Below are 14,592 nucleotides of genomic sequence, written 5' to 3' on the forward strand. Positions count from 1 at the left end.
CATGGGACAAAGCACCCAAAAGGAGAAGCTAAAAAAAAAAAATCAAAAGCTTGTTTCAAGGAAGAATTATAAGGAAAAGATTTCATAAATTGAGCTAGATAGAAGCATCAATCATCTACATTTCTTTTGTGATTGTAGCTTGCTTAGAAAACTAGCTTACCATGAACATTGAGTTGCTATTCTTCATACCTTGGATTGTCAATCTTTATTGCATGATTCTTTTCTTGCTTGGGGACAAGCAAGGTTTAAGTTTGGTGTTGTGATGACATGTCACCATGTCATGTTTTTCTATGCTTTTTCATACAAGTAATTGATAATTAGTGCTTAAATATTGCATTCTTTTATGATTAAATTATATATATTTCCTTGATCTTTTGATTTTATAAATTTTGTAGGAAATAAGAAGAAAAAGAAGCAAAAGAGCACAAAATAAGCAAAAAAGAAGAAAAGAGGAATTTTTGGTACACTTTAAAGTTGGAGCACATTTTGGAGTCTTAGGCCACGTTTTTAAAAGCGTGACCCATGACCATAATGCCTGGGCCTTATTATCATGCATTAATTTTTATGCATGCATTATCATAAATCAATATCTAAAGCATGCATGCATATGATTATTAATGCTTATACATGCATGAAACTTACTTACTAATGCCAATGAAAATGAATGCATACTACTTTTGGCTTATTACGTTAGTATTATGCCATATTCATTAAATGAAAGCATTAGCATTAGTAATTGATTAAGTAATGAAGGCATGCATGAAATCATGCATGAAATGTTAATTAATCAAATGCCAATTACGATTGAACACGACATTATTAATTAATAAAGCTTGCAAGCATGAATCATTTAATTAATGCCAAGGCCAAGTAAAAAAATGAATGAATGTATTGGCATTATTAAAGCATGCAATTGGCGCATCAAAAACTAACCCTGGAGGAAGCCAACGTTTGCGCCCAAGTTTGCCTCAAACTTGGAGGCAAACGTTGGCACAATTACTTCACCAGGGGAAGCCAAGTTTGCGTCCAAGTTTGTCTCAAACTTGGAGGCAAACGTTGAAGCAGCATATATAACAGGGGAGGCTGATAAACCACTATTTTATAGTTTATATTGTGTTTAATTGTGTGGTTTTGTCGTGATCCTTACCCACTTATTCATCAATTTAGCATGCATTTAGATTTCCTTCCTGAATTTATTACATGTTTGAAAATTGTTTCCCAGAGACTTTAATTATTTAATTTTAATTCTCCTTTAGTCCATTCGATGCCGTAATCTGTGTGTCAAGCGTTTCAGGCTTTATAGGGCATGAATGAGACGGAGATTGGAGAGGAAGCTAGCAAAAATGGAAGGAACACAAGAGTTTAAGGAGATAACCAGCAAAAAGTGACGCGGTCGCATGGCTCACGCGACTGCGCGAAGGAGCGGAAATCGCAGTGACGCGGCCGCATGGCTTGCGCGGCCGCGCGGATTGGAAAGCACAAGCGACGCGGTAGCGTGGACGACACGAACGCATGAAGAGGAAAAGCGCCAGCGACGCGTCCGCATGGACGACGCGATCGCGTGACATGCGCGATCTGCATAAACTGCAGAATCTGAAACCAGCGATTTTGGACCCAATTTCGGCCCAGTTTTCGGCCCGGAACAGCAGACCAGAGTCAGAGAATATGCAGAAACAACAGAGAAAACATTCATTAAGTAGTTTAGATCTAGTTTTTGACTCTCTTAGGTATTTTTTCTCTCTAGTTTTAAGAATTTTAATTTTCAATTGATCTTAGCATCGGAACATTAAGAAGAGTTATTTTCCTCATCAAGACTTCATCACTCTAGTTTGTTCTCTTAACTTGGTTTTATTCTTCCATGTTCTTTGTTATGTTCAATTTTGTCATTAAGATATTTTTATGATTAATTAATGCAAGGATTATTTCTTTTTAATTTAAATTTCATTCCAATAATCATGTCGTCTTTTAATTCCCTTTCATGTGCCATGGATTCTTTATTTACAATGCGTGAGTAGTTTCATTACTTGATGGGGAGTTGATTAAAAGGAACTCTTGAGTTGGAAGGATTGAAAGAAAAATTTGTAATTGGGTTAAATGTTGGATTGCTATCCTGTCACTGACGCCAATCCCTTTGAACTAAGTGGGTTGCAACTTGTGAACAGATCTGGCATTTCTACTTGTTTGACTTTCTCTTACCTAGTAAGGGATAACCAAACAGAACGACTATTAATTATAAATTAATCTTACAATCATACCATCAATGATAGAAATTCTAACCAATCAATTCCCAGTCAAGGCCTCTTATTTTTATTATTTAAAATTCCTCAATTTAAATCCCAATTTACTTAGCTCAACTCTTTTTGGAATATCTGATTAATAAAACAACACATTTTTCTGCAACTCGTTGGGAGACGACCTGGGACTTAAAACTCCCAGTAATTTTAATTTAAACTTTCAGTGACATATTTCTAAATTGATAGGCAGATTTTCGGTGAGTTAAGAACTATACTTGCAACGTAACCATTTTAATAAATTTTTAATTCACCAGCTTCTGCACTCCATCAATTTTTGGCGCCGTTGCCGGGGAGTTACAATAGTGTGCTTATTTTATTAATTAGAATTTATTTATTTGCATTTTCTTTAATTTTGCTACTATGAGCTGGGTGTTTCTTCTGTCAAATGACACGTTCACTTCCTGATCCGCGCTTGCTAATATTCGATCCTAAAATTGAAAGAACAATTTCACGAATAAGGCGAGAACAACGTAGGTTAATCCGCTCTGAGGGCGGATCTGAAAGTGAATCTGAGGAAGAAACCAGCCGCCGTTCTACTGATTCGGTTGTTTTACGTGCAGAAAACATGGCAGCTAGAAGAATTACCATTCAGGAGGAAGGAGCTCCTGATTTTACACTGCAACCGTTTCAAGCGCATCATCCAGCGGTAGCTACGGATTTTGAAATAAAGACCGCACTGCTAAATTTGATGCCGAAGTTTCATGGCCTACCTGCTCAAGAGCCTATCAAGCACTTGAGAGATTTCCAGGCAGCCTGTTCTATTGTCAGGCGTGATGGCGCTGATGAAACTTCAATTCTGCTGAAAGCTTTTCCGTTCTCTCTTGAGGGAAAAGCAAGAGAGTGGTACTACACTCAACCTCTAGCAAACGTATCCAACTGGGATAAACTCATAAAGGAGTTCCTGGAGAAATTCTTCCCATCTAAAGTTACTGATAAACTGAGGAAGGATATCTCTACAATTGTTCAGGATGACAATGAGACTCTCTTTGAATACTGGGAGCGCTTCAATAATCTTCTGGAAGCATGCCCCCACCATATGATTGACAAGATCATGCTACTCAGCTATGTCACACAAGGTATGAGACCCCAAGATAAGACCACATTGGAAAGTGCCAGCAATGGGTCTATGAAAAAGTACAAGACCACTGATGAAGCTTGGCAATTGATCAGTGATTTAGCTGAATCTACTCGGAACCACAGACAGAAGCAAGGCCGTTCAAGGCCCATTCCAGAAGTATCTTCTGGCATAGAGACTGCTGCTCTAAATCGAAGCATCTGTGAAATGACCAACCTGCTGAAGCAAATGCAGTTAAATCAACAAGCTCAGCAAACTCAACCGCAGCAAAACCAACAACTAGCTCCACAAAGAATTTGCGGAATTTGTGCTGATTACAGCCATTACACTGATGAATGCCCGCAGCTCCAACAAGAAGACAACATGGTGGCATCCACTCACAACTTCTATGACCGCCCCAACCAAGGGTCCAATCAAAGTGGAAATAATAACCATGGATGACAGGACAATTCAAACCAGAATTGGAGGGATAACAATAATAGGGGAGGCAGAGATAATCAGGGAAATCAGAGGTGGAATAATTACAACAACAGGTAGCAAAATCAACCATACCGAGCACCTCACTTGAGGCAAAACCAAGGACCACCGAATAATCAGCAGCAAACCTCTCAATTTACTCATTCTTCTGTATCTTTTAATGAAGAATTATTAGAAGCTTTTGAGAAAAGACAACTGGCCATGGAAAATACCATCGTGAACAGTATTAACGCCAGTCTGAATGGTTTCACCTCTGCTCTACAAGCTTTTATGACACAACTTGGTTCAGCACAAAATTCCAGTAACCAACCTTCAAGCACCACTGGAATCCCCTCTCAACCATTACCCAATCCAAAGGGAGAAATTAATGCCATCACCCTGAGGTCTGGAACCACACTGCAGGAGAGGAATCAGGAGGAACCAAGCTCACCAGAATACGCCTCAGCTGAAGAGGTGGTAGAAATCGAAGATGTTGAAGAGGAAGAGGATATACAGGACATAGCTGAAGAAGAGATAGTGGTGGACGAAATTGTGATCACTATTCTTTAAGTTGTTTTCATTGTAAAATTATGGAATTTGAAATTGGCACGAGTGGACACAACTCCGTTCAACTAACCAGCAAGTGTACTGGGTCGTCCAAGTAATAAACCTTACGCGAGTAAGGGTCGATCCCACAGAGATTGTTGGTATGAAGCAAGCTATGGTCACCTTGTAAATCTCAGTTAGGCAGATTAAATTGATTTATGGTTTCGAAAATAGAGTTAAGAAAATAAATAATAAAAGGGATAGAATACTTATGCAGATTCATTGGTGGGAATTTCAGAGAAGCGAATGGAGATACTGTATGGCTCAAGGACGCCTGCTTTCCCACTTCTTCAACTCAATCCTTCTTACTCCTTTCCATGGCAAGCTGTGTATAGGGGTTCACCATCAGCGGTGGCTACTTTCAATCCTCTCGGGAAAATGATCCTCTGCGGCTGTCACTCGCATGGCTAATCGTCTGGAGGCATCACCCATGGTTGATGGCTACATCCCATCCTTGCAGTGAAAACTACGCTCACGCGCTCTGTCACAGCACGGCTAATCACTGGTTGGTTCCCGCTCCTACTGGAATAGAATCCCTTGATTCTTTTGCGTCTGTCACTAACGCCCAGCACTTGCGAGTCTGAAGCACGTCACAGTCATTCATTACCGGAATCCTACTCGGAATACCACAGACAAGGTTAGACTTTCCGGATTCCCAGGATCCTACTCGGAATACCACAGACAAGGTGAGACTTTCCGGATCCTCATAAATGCCGCCATCTATCTAGCTTATACCACGAAGATTCTGTTGGGGAATCTAAGAGATACACATTCAAGCTCTGTTGCAGGTAGAACGGAAGTGGTTGTCAATCACGTGCGTTCATAAGTGAGAATGATAATGAGGGTTACTTATCATCACATTCATCATGTTCTTGGGTACGAATGAATATCTTGGAATAAGAATAAGAGAGATTTGAATAAAAGAGAATAGAATTGCATTAATACTTGAGGTACAGCAGAGCTCCACACCCTTAATCTATGGTGTGCAGAAACTCCACCGTTGAAAATACACAAGCAAAGGGTTCAGGCATGGCCGAATGGCCAGCCCCCATGTGGTCACAAGACCGACTGATCAAAGACCTAAAGTGATCAAAGATATCTAATACAATAGATAAATGTTCTATTTATAATAAACTAGCTCCTAGGGTTTACATGAGTAAGTAATTGATGTATAAATCCACTTCCGGGGCCCACTTGGTGTATGCTTGGGCTGAGCCTGATTAATCCACGAGCTGAGGCTTCTCTTGGAGTTGAACTCCGAGTTATGACGTGTTTTGGGCGTTCAACTCCGGATCATGACGTTTTTCTGGCGTTTAACTCCAGACAGCAGCTTGTACTTGGCGTTCAACGCCAAGTTACGTCGTCAATCTCCGAATAAAGTATGGACTATTATATATTGCTGGAAAGCTCTGGATGTCTACTTTCCAACGGCGTTGAGAGCGCGCCATTTGGAGTTCCGTAGCTCCGGAAAATCCATTTTGAGTGCAGGGAGGTCAGATTCCAACAGCATCAGCAGTCCTTTTGTCAGCCTTCTTCAGAGTTTTGCTCAAGTCCCTCAATTTCAGCCAAAATTTACCTGAAATCACAGAAAAACACACAAACTCATAGTAAAGTCCAGAAATGTGAATTTAAGATAAAAACTAATGAAAACATCCCTAAAAGTAGCTTGAACTTATTAAAAACTATCTAAAAACAATGCCAAAAAGCGTATAAATTATCCGCTCATCACAACACCAAACTTAAATTGTTGCTTGTCCCCAAGCAACTGAAAATCAAATAGGATAAAAAGAAGAGAATATACTATAAATTCTAAAATATCAATGAATATTAATTTAATTAGATGAGCGGGACTTGTAGCTTTTTGCTTCTGAATAGTTTTGGCATCTCACTTTTTCCTTTGAAGTTTCGAGTGATTGGCGTCTCTGGGAACTTAGAATTTGGGATAGTGTTATTGACTCTCCTAGTTAAGCATGTTGATTCTTGAACACAGCTACTTATGAGTCTTGGTCGTGGCCCTAAGCACTTTGTTTTCCAGTATTACCACCGGATACATAAATGCCACAGACACATGATTGGGTGAACCTTTTCAAATTGTGACTCAGCTTTGCTAGAGTCCCCAGTTAGTGGTGTCCAGAGCTCTTAAGCACACTCTTTTGCTTTGGATCACGACTTTAACCACTCAGTCTCAAGCTTTCCACTTGGACCTTCATGACACAAGCACATGGTTAGGGACAACTTGATTTAGCCGCTTAGGCCTGGATTTAATTTCCTTGGGCCCTCCTATCCATTGATGCTCAAAGCCTTGGATCCTTTTTACCCTTGCCTTTTGGTTTTAAGGGCTATTGGCTTTTTCTACTGCTCCTTCTTTTTCTTTCTATATATATGTATATATATATATTTTTTTTGCACAAGCTTTTGCTTTTCACTGCTTTTTCTTGCTTCAAGAATCAATTTCATGATTTTTTTCAGATCATCAATAACATTTCTCTTTGTTCATCATTCTTTCAAGAGCCAACAATTTTAACACTCATAAACAACAATATCAAAAATATGCACTGTTCAAGCATTCATTCAGAAAACAGAAAGTATTGCCACCACATCAATATAATTAAATTAAATTCAAGGATGAATTCGAAATTCATGTACTTCTTGTTCTTTTGAATTAAAACATTTTTCATTTAAGAGAGGTGAAGGATTAATGGATTTTGTTCATAGCTTTAAGGCATGGTTACATACTAATGATCATGAAGTAGAGACACAAAACATAGATAAACACAATATTAAAAACCGAAAACAGAAAGAAATAAAGAACAAGGAATGAATCCACCTTTTAGTGGCGTCTTCTTCTTGAAGGACCAACAATGTCCTTAAGCTCTTCTATGTCTCTTTGTTGCCTTTGTTGCTCCTCCCTCATTGCTCTTTGGTCTTCTCTTATTTCTTGGAGAATGATGGAGTGCTCATGATGTTCCACCCTCAATTGTTCCACATTGTGGCTCAAATCTTCTAAGGAGGTGTTGAGTTGCTCCCAATAGTTGTTGGGAGGAAAGTGCATCCCTTGAGGCATCTCCGGAATTTGTTGATGATGAGCTTCCTCATGCACTTCTTGAGAACCGTGCATGGTTTCTCTTGCTTGCTCCATCCTCTTCTTGGAGATGGGCTTATCCTCTTCAATGGAGGTGTCTCCTTCTATGATGACTCCAGCTGAGTAACACAGATGGCAAATAAGGTGAGGAAAAGCTAGCCTTGCCATGGTGGAGGATTTATCGGCTATTTTGTAGAGTTTATTGGAGATGACCTCATGAACTTCTACTTCCTCTCCAATCATGATGCTATGGATCATGATGGCCCGATCCACAGTAACTTCAGATCGGTTGCTAGTAGGAATGATGGAGCGTTGTATGAACTCCAACCATCCTCTAGCCACAGGCTTGAGATCCAGTCTTCTTAGTTGCACTGGCTTGCCTTTGGAGTCTATTCTCCACTGAGCTCCTTCCACACATATGTCCATAAGGACTTGGTCCAACCTTTGGTTAAAGTTGACCCTTCTAGTGTAGGGGCGTTCATCTCCTTGCATCATAGGCAAGTGAAATGCCAACCTCACATTTTCCGGACTAAAATCTAAGTATTTCCCCCGAACCATTGTGAGATAGTTCTTTGGATTCGGGTTCATACATTGATCATGGTTCCTAGTGATCCATGCATTGGCATAGAACTCTTGAACCATCAATATTCCGACTTGTTGCATGGGGTTGGTTAGGACTTCCCAACCTCTTCTTTGGATTTCATGTCGGATTTCCGGATACTCATTCTTTTTGAGCTTGAAAGGGACCTCGGGGATCACTTTCTTCTTTGCCACAACATCATAGAAGTGGTCTTGATGGCTCTTGGAGATGAATCTTTCCATCTCCCATGACTCGGAGGTGGAAGCTTTTGTCTTCCCTTTCCCTTTTTTAGAGGATACTCCGGCCTTAGGTGCCATTGATGGTAATGAAAAAACAAAAAGCTTATGCTTTTACCACACCAAACTTAAAATTTTGCTCGCCCTCGAGCAAGAAAGAAAAGAAGAGAAGAAGAAGAAGAAAATATGGTAGAGAGGGAGAGAAGTAGGTTCGGCTATGTGGGAGAAGAAGGGAGTGTGTTGTGTGAAAATGAAGTAGAAGGGAAGGGTATTTATAGGAAGAGGGGAGGGTGGGTGTTCGGCTATTTTGGGTGGGAATGGGTGGGGAATTGAATTTGAATTTTATGAAGGTAGGTGGGGTTTATGGGGAAGAGTGGGTTGATGTGAATGGTGAATGGGGTAATTGGGAAGAGGAATTGAGGTGATTGGTGAAGGTTTTTGGGAAGTGTGATATGGGGAAGAGTGAAATAGGATTAGGAGAGTGTGATTAGGATTAAAAGGTAAGGTGGGAATATGGTAGGTGGGGATCCTGTGGGGTCCACAGATCATGAGGTGATCCTGTGGGGTCCACAGATCCTGAGGTGAAAAGAAATACCATTCCTTCACCATATAGGCATGTAAAATGCCTTCGTGCATCATTCTGGCGTTTAAACGCCCATTGGTGCACGTTCTGGGCGTTCAACGCCCGTGTAATGCATGTTTCTGGCGTTGAACGCCAGTTTCATGCTTGTTACTGGCGTTCAGCGCCAGTTTGTCTCCTCTAGGCACATTCCTGGCGTTCAGCGCCAGGATGTTGCTTGTTTCTGGCGTTCAGCGCCAGAATGGTGCTTTGTTCTGTCGCTGAACGCCAGCCAGATGCATCTTACTGGCGTTGAACGCCAGTCTGCGCGACCTCCAGGGTGAAAAAATTTTTTCTTCTGTTTTTGACTCTGTTTTTAATTTTTTTGATTTTTTTCGTGACTCCTCATGATCATGTACCTAATAAAACACAAAATAACAATAAAATAAAAATTAGATAATTAAAATTGGGTTGCCTACCAACAAGCGCTTCTTTAATGTCAATAGCTTGACAGTGGTTCTCATGGAGCCACAAGATGATCAGGTCAATATTAGTGTGTAGTCCCAACACCAAACTTAGAGTTTGGATATGGGGTTTGAACACCAAACTTAGAGTTTGGTTGTGGCCTCACAACACCAAACTTAGAGTTTGACTGTGTGGGCTCTTCTTGACTCTGAACTGAGAGAAGCTCTTCCTGCTTACTCTCTTTTGTCACAGAGGGATGGCCATGTGCCTTAAACACAAGGTAGTCCCCATTCAATTGAAGGACTAATTCACCTCTGTTGACATCTATCACAGCTTCTGCTGTGGCTAGGAAAGGTCTTCCAAGGATGATGCAATCATCCTCTTCTTTCCTAGTGTCTAAGATTATGAAATCAGCAGGGATGTAAAGGCCTTCAACCTTTACTAGCACGTCCTCTACTATTCCATAAGCTTGTCTCACTGACTTGTCTGCCAATTGCAATGAGAACAAGGCAGGTTGTACCTCAATGATCCCCAGCTTCTCCATTATAGAGAGTGGCATAAGATTTATCCCTGACCCCAGATCACATAGAGCTTTTTCAAAGCTCATGGTGCCAATGGTACAAAGTATTAAGAACTTGCCAGGATCTTGTTTCTTTTGAGGTAGAGTTTTCTGAATCCAAGTATCTAGTTCACTAATGAGCAAGGGAGGTTCACTTTCCCAAGTCTCATTACCAAACAACTTGGCATTCACCTTCATGATAGCTCCTAAATATTGAGTAACTTGCTCTCCAGTCACATCTTCATCCTCTTCAGAGGAAGAATAGTCTTCAGAGCTCATGAATGGCAGAAGGAGATTTAATGGAATCTCTATGGTCTCTATATGAGCCTCAGATTCCTCTGGATCCTTAATAGGAAACTCCTTCTTGCTTGAAGGACGTCCCAGGAGGTCTTCCTCACTAGGATTTTCGTCCTCTTCCTCCCTTGTGTGTTCGGCCACATTGATCACATCAATGGCCTTGCACTCTCCTTTTGGATTCTCTTCTGTATTACTTGGGAGAATACTGGGAGGAGTTTCAATGACTTTCTTACTCAGCTGGCCCACTTGTGCCTCCAGATTTCTGATGGATGATCTTGTTTTATTCATGAAACTAAAAGTGGCCTTTGATAGATCAGAGACTATATTGGCTAAATTAGAAGTGTTTTGTTCAGAATTCTCTGTCTATTGCTGAGAAGATGATGGATATGGCTTGCTATTGCTCAGCCTATTGCGTCCACCATTGTTAAAGCCTTGTTGAGGCTTTTGTTGATCCTTCCAGGAGAAATTTGGATGATTTCTCCATGATGGGTTATAGGTGTTTCCATATGGTTCACCCATGTAATTAACCTCTGCCATGGCAGGGTTTTCAGGATCATAAGCTTCTTCAGAAGCTGCCTTTCTAGTACTGTTGGATGCATGTTGCAATCCATTCAGATTTTGAGAGATTATGTTGGCCTGTTGAGTCAACATTTTGTTCTGAGCTAATATGGCATTCAGAGCATCAATTTCAAGAAATCCTTTCTTCTGAGGTATCCCATTATTCACGGAATTCCTCTCAGAGGTATACATGAATTGGTTGTTTGCAACCATGTCAATGAGTTCTTGAGCCTCTTCAGGCGTTTTCTTCAGGTGAATAGATCCACCTGCAGAATGGTCCAATGACAATTTCGAAAATTCAGATAGACCATAATAAAATATATCTAATAGGGTCCATTCTGAAAACATGTCAGATGGACATCTTTTGGTCAGCTGCTTGTATCTTTCCCAAGCTTCATAGAGGGATTCACCATCTTTTTGTTTGAAGGTTTGAACATCCACTCTTAGCTTGCTCAGCTTTTGAGGAGGAAAGAATTTATCCAAGAAGGCAGTGACCAGCTTATCCCAGGAGTCCAGGCTATCCTTAGGTTGTGAATCCAACCAAATTCTAGCTCTGTCTCTTACAGCAAAAGGGAAAAGCATGAGTCTGTAGACTTCAAGATCAACTCCATTCGTCTTTACAGTCTCACAGATCTGCAAGAACTCAGTTAAAAACTGATAAGGATCTTCAGATGGAAGCCCATAAAACTTGCAGTTTTGTTGCATTAAGGCAACTAGTTGAGGCTTAAGCTCAAAATTATTGGCTCCAATGGCAGGAATGGAGATGCTTCTTCCATCAAACTTTGACGTTGGCTTTGTGAAGTCACCAAGCATTCTCCTTGCATTATTATTATTATTTTCGGTTGCCATGTCCTTCTCTTGTTCGAAAATTTCTGAAAGGTTATTTCTGGATTGTTGTAATTTAGCTTCTCTTAATTTTCTCTTCAGAGTCCTTTCAGGTTCTGGATCAATTTCAACAAGAGTGCCCTTTTCCCTGTTCCTGCTCATATGAAAGAGAAGAAAACAAGAAAAGAAAGAGGAATCCTCTATGTCACAGTATAGAGATTCCCTTATGTTAGTAGAAGAAGAAAGGGGTTAGAAGAATGGAGATGGGGATTCGGATTTTTGGATGAAGAGAGGTGAAGAGAAGTGTTAGGAATTAAATAATTGAATAGAAGAAGAAAAGAGAAGGAAGATTTCGAAAATAATTTTTGAAAAAGAGGTTAGTAATTTTCGAAAATCAAAGACAAAATATAATTAAAATTAAAATTTAAAACAAAAAGAATTTTTGAAAAAGAGAGGGAGAATTTTCAAAAATTAGAGAGGGAAAAGTAGTTAGGTGGTTTTGAAAAAGATAAGAAACAAACAAAAAGTTAGTTAGTTGATTGAAAAAGATTTGAAATCAAATTTTGAAAAAGATAAGAGGATAAGAAGTTAGATAAGATATTTTGAAATCAAATTTTGAAAAAGATAAAATTTTTGAAAAAGATAAGATAAAAGATAAAAGATTTAATTTTAAAATTGACTTAACTAACAAGAAACCACAAGATAAGATTCTAGAACTTAAAGATTGAACCTTTCTTAATAAGAAAGTAACAAACTTCAAATTTTTGAACCAATCACATTAATTGTTAGCTAATTTTCGAAAATATGATATAAAGATAAGAAAAAGATTTTGAAAATATTTTGAAAAAGATTTTTGAAATTTTCGAAAATTATAAAAAAAATGAAAAAGATATGATTTTTGGAAAAGATTTTGAAAAGATAAGATTTTTAAAATTGAAATTTTGATTTGACTTGTAAGAAACAACTAATTTTGAAAATTTTTGACCAAGTCAACCCAAAATTTTGAAAATTTGGAGGAAAATAAGGAAAAGATATATTTTTTTTTATTTTTGAATTTTTAATTATGAGAGAAAAACAACAAAAATACTCAATGCATGAAATTTTTAGATCAAAACAATGAATGCATACAAAAATGCTATGAATGTCAAGATGAACACCAAGAACACTTTGAAGATCATGATGAACATCAAGAACATAATTTTGAAAAATTTTTGATGCAAAGAAAACATGCAAGACACCAAACTTAGAAATCTTTAATGCATGGAAAATATGAATGCAAAAGTGCACATGAAAAACAACAAAAGACATAAAACAAGAAATCATCAAGATCAAACAAGAAGACTTGTCAAAAACAACTTGAAGATCATGAAGAACACTATGAATGCATGAGATTTTCGAAAAAATGCAAGAAAAATTTTAAAAGCATGCAATTGACACCAAACTTAAAATTAACACAAGACTCAAACAAGAAACACAAAATATTTTTTATTTTTATGATTTTCTAATTTTTTTGTATTTTTATTTTAAATTTTTTTCGAAAAACATTTTTGGAAAAACGAAAAAGAAAAGAAAATTTTGAAAAAGATTTTTGAAAAGAGAATTACCTAATCTGAGCAACAAGATGAACCGTTAGTTGTCCATACTCGAACAATCCCCGGCAACGGCGCCAAAAACTTGGTGGACAAAATTGATTGTCCCCGGCAACGGCGCCAAAAACTTGGTGGACGAAATTGTGATCACTATTCTTTAAGTTGTTTTCATTGTAAAATTATGGAATTTGAAATTGGCACGAGTGGACACAACTCCGTTCAACTAACCAGCAAGTGTACTGGGTCGTCCAAGTAATAAACCTTACGCGAGTAAGGGTCGATCCCACAGAGATTGTTGGTATGAAGCAAGCTATGGTCACCTTGTAAATCTCAGTTAGGCAGATTAAATTGATTTATGGTTTCGAAAATAGAGTTAAGAAAATAAATAATAAAAGGGATAGAATACTTATGCAGATTCATTGGTGGGAATTTCAGATAAGCGAATGGAGATACTGTATGGCTCAAGGACGCCTGCTTTCCCACTTCTTCAACTCAATCCTTCTTAATCCTTTCCATGGCAAGCTGTGTATAGGGGTTCACCATCAGCGGTGGCTACTTTCAATCCTCTCGGGAAAATGATCCTCTGCGGCTGTCACTCGCATGGCTAATCGTCTGGAGGCATCACCCATGGTTGATGGCTACATCCCATCCTTGCAGTGAAAACTACGCTCACGCGCTCTGTCACAGTACGGCTAATCACTGGTTGGTTCCCGCTCCTACTGGAATAGAATCCCTTGATTCTTTTGCGTCTGTCACTAACGCCCAGCACTTGCGAGTCTGAAGCACGTCACAGTCATTCATTACCGGAATCCTACTCGGAATACCACAGACAAGGTTAGACTTTCCAGATTCCCAGGATCCTACTCGGAATACCACAGACAAGGTGAGACTTTCCGGATCCTCATAAATGCCGCCATCTATCTAGCTTATACCACGAAGATTCTGTTGGGGAATCTAAGAGATACACATTCAAGCTCTGTTGCAGGTAGAACGGAAGTGGTTGTCAATCACGTGCGTTCATAAGTGAGAATGATAATGAGGGTTACTTATCATCACATTCATCATGTTCTTGGGTACGAATGAATATCTTGGAATAAGAATAAGAGAGATTTGAATAAAAGAGAATAGAATTGCATTAATACTTGAGGTACAGCAGAGCTCCACACCCTTAATCTATGGTGTGCAGAAACTCCACCGTTGAAAATACACAAGCAAAGGGTTCAGGCATGGCCGAATGGCCAGCCCCCATGTGGTCACAAGACCGACTGATCAAAGACCTAAAGTGATCAAAGATATCTAATACAATAGATAAATGTTCTATTTATAATAAACTAGCTCCTAGGGTTTACATGAGTAAGTAATTGATGCATAAATCCACTTCCAGGGCCCACTTGGTGTATGCTTGGGCTGA

The 14,592-nt window shown here is 39.1% G+C and overlaps 1 non-coding gene across 1 annotated transcript; it reads right to left on the reverse strand.

Moving 5' to 3' along the window:
* Positions 1-3,228: 3,228 nt before the first annotated feature.
* On the reverse strand, positions 3,229-3,336 carry LOC112799130 (small nucleolar RNA R71). Its single transcript, XR_003200709.1, has one exon. It is a non-coding gene; the product is annotated as a small nucleolar RNA R71 (small nucleolar RNA).
* Between the last annotated feature and the right edge of the window lie 11,256 nt (positions 3,337-14,592).

This window comes from Arachis hypogaea, chromosome 4, assembly GCF_003086295.3.
Source record: "Arachis hypogaea cultivar Tifrunner chromosome 4, arahy.Tifrunner.gnm2.J5K5, whole genome shotgun sequence".
Lineage (NCBI taxonomy): Eukaryota > Viridiplantae > Streptophyta > Magnoliopsida > Fabales > Fabaceae > Arachis > Arachis hypogaea.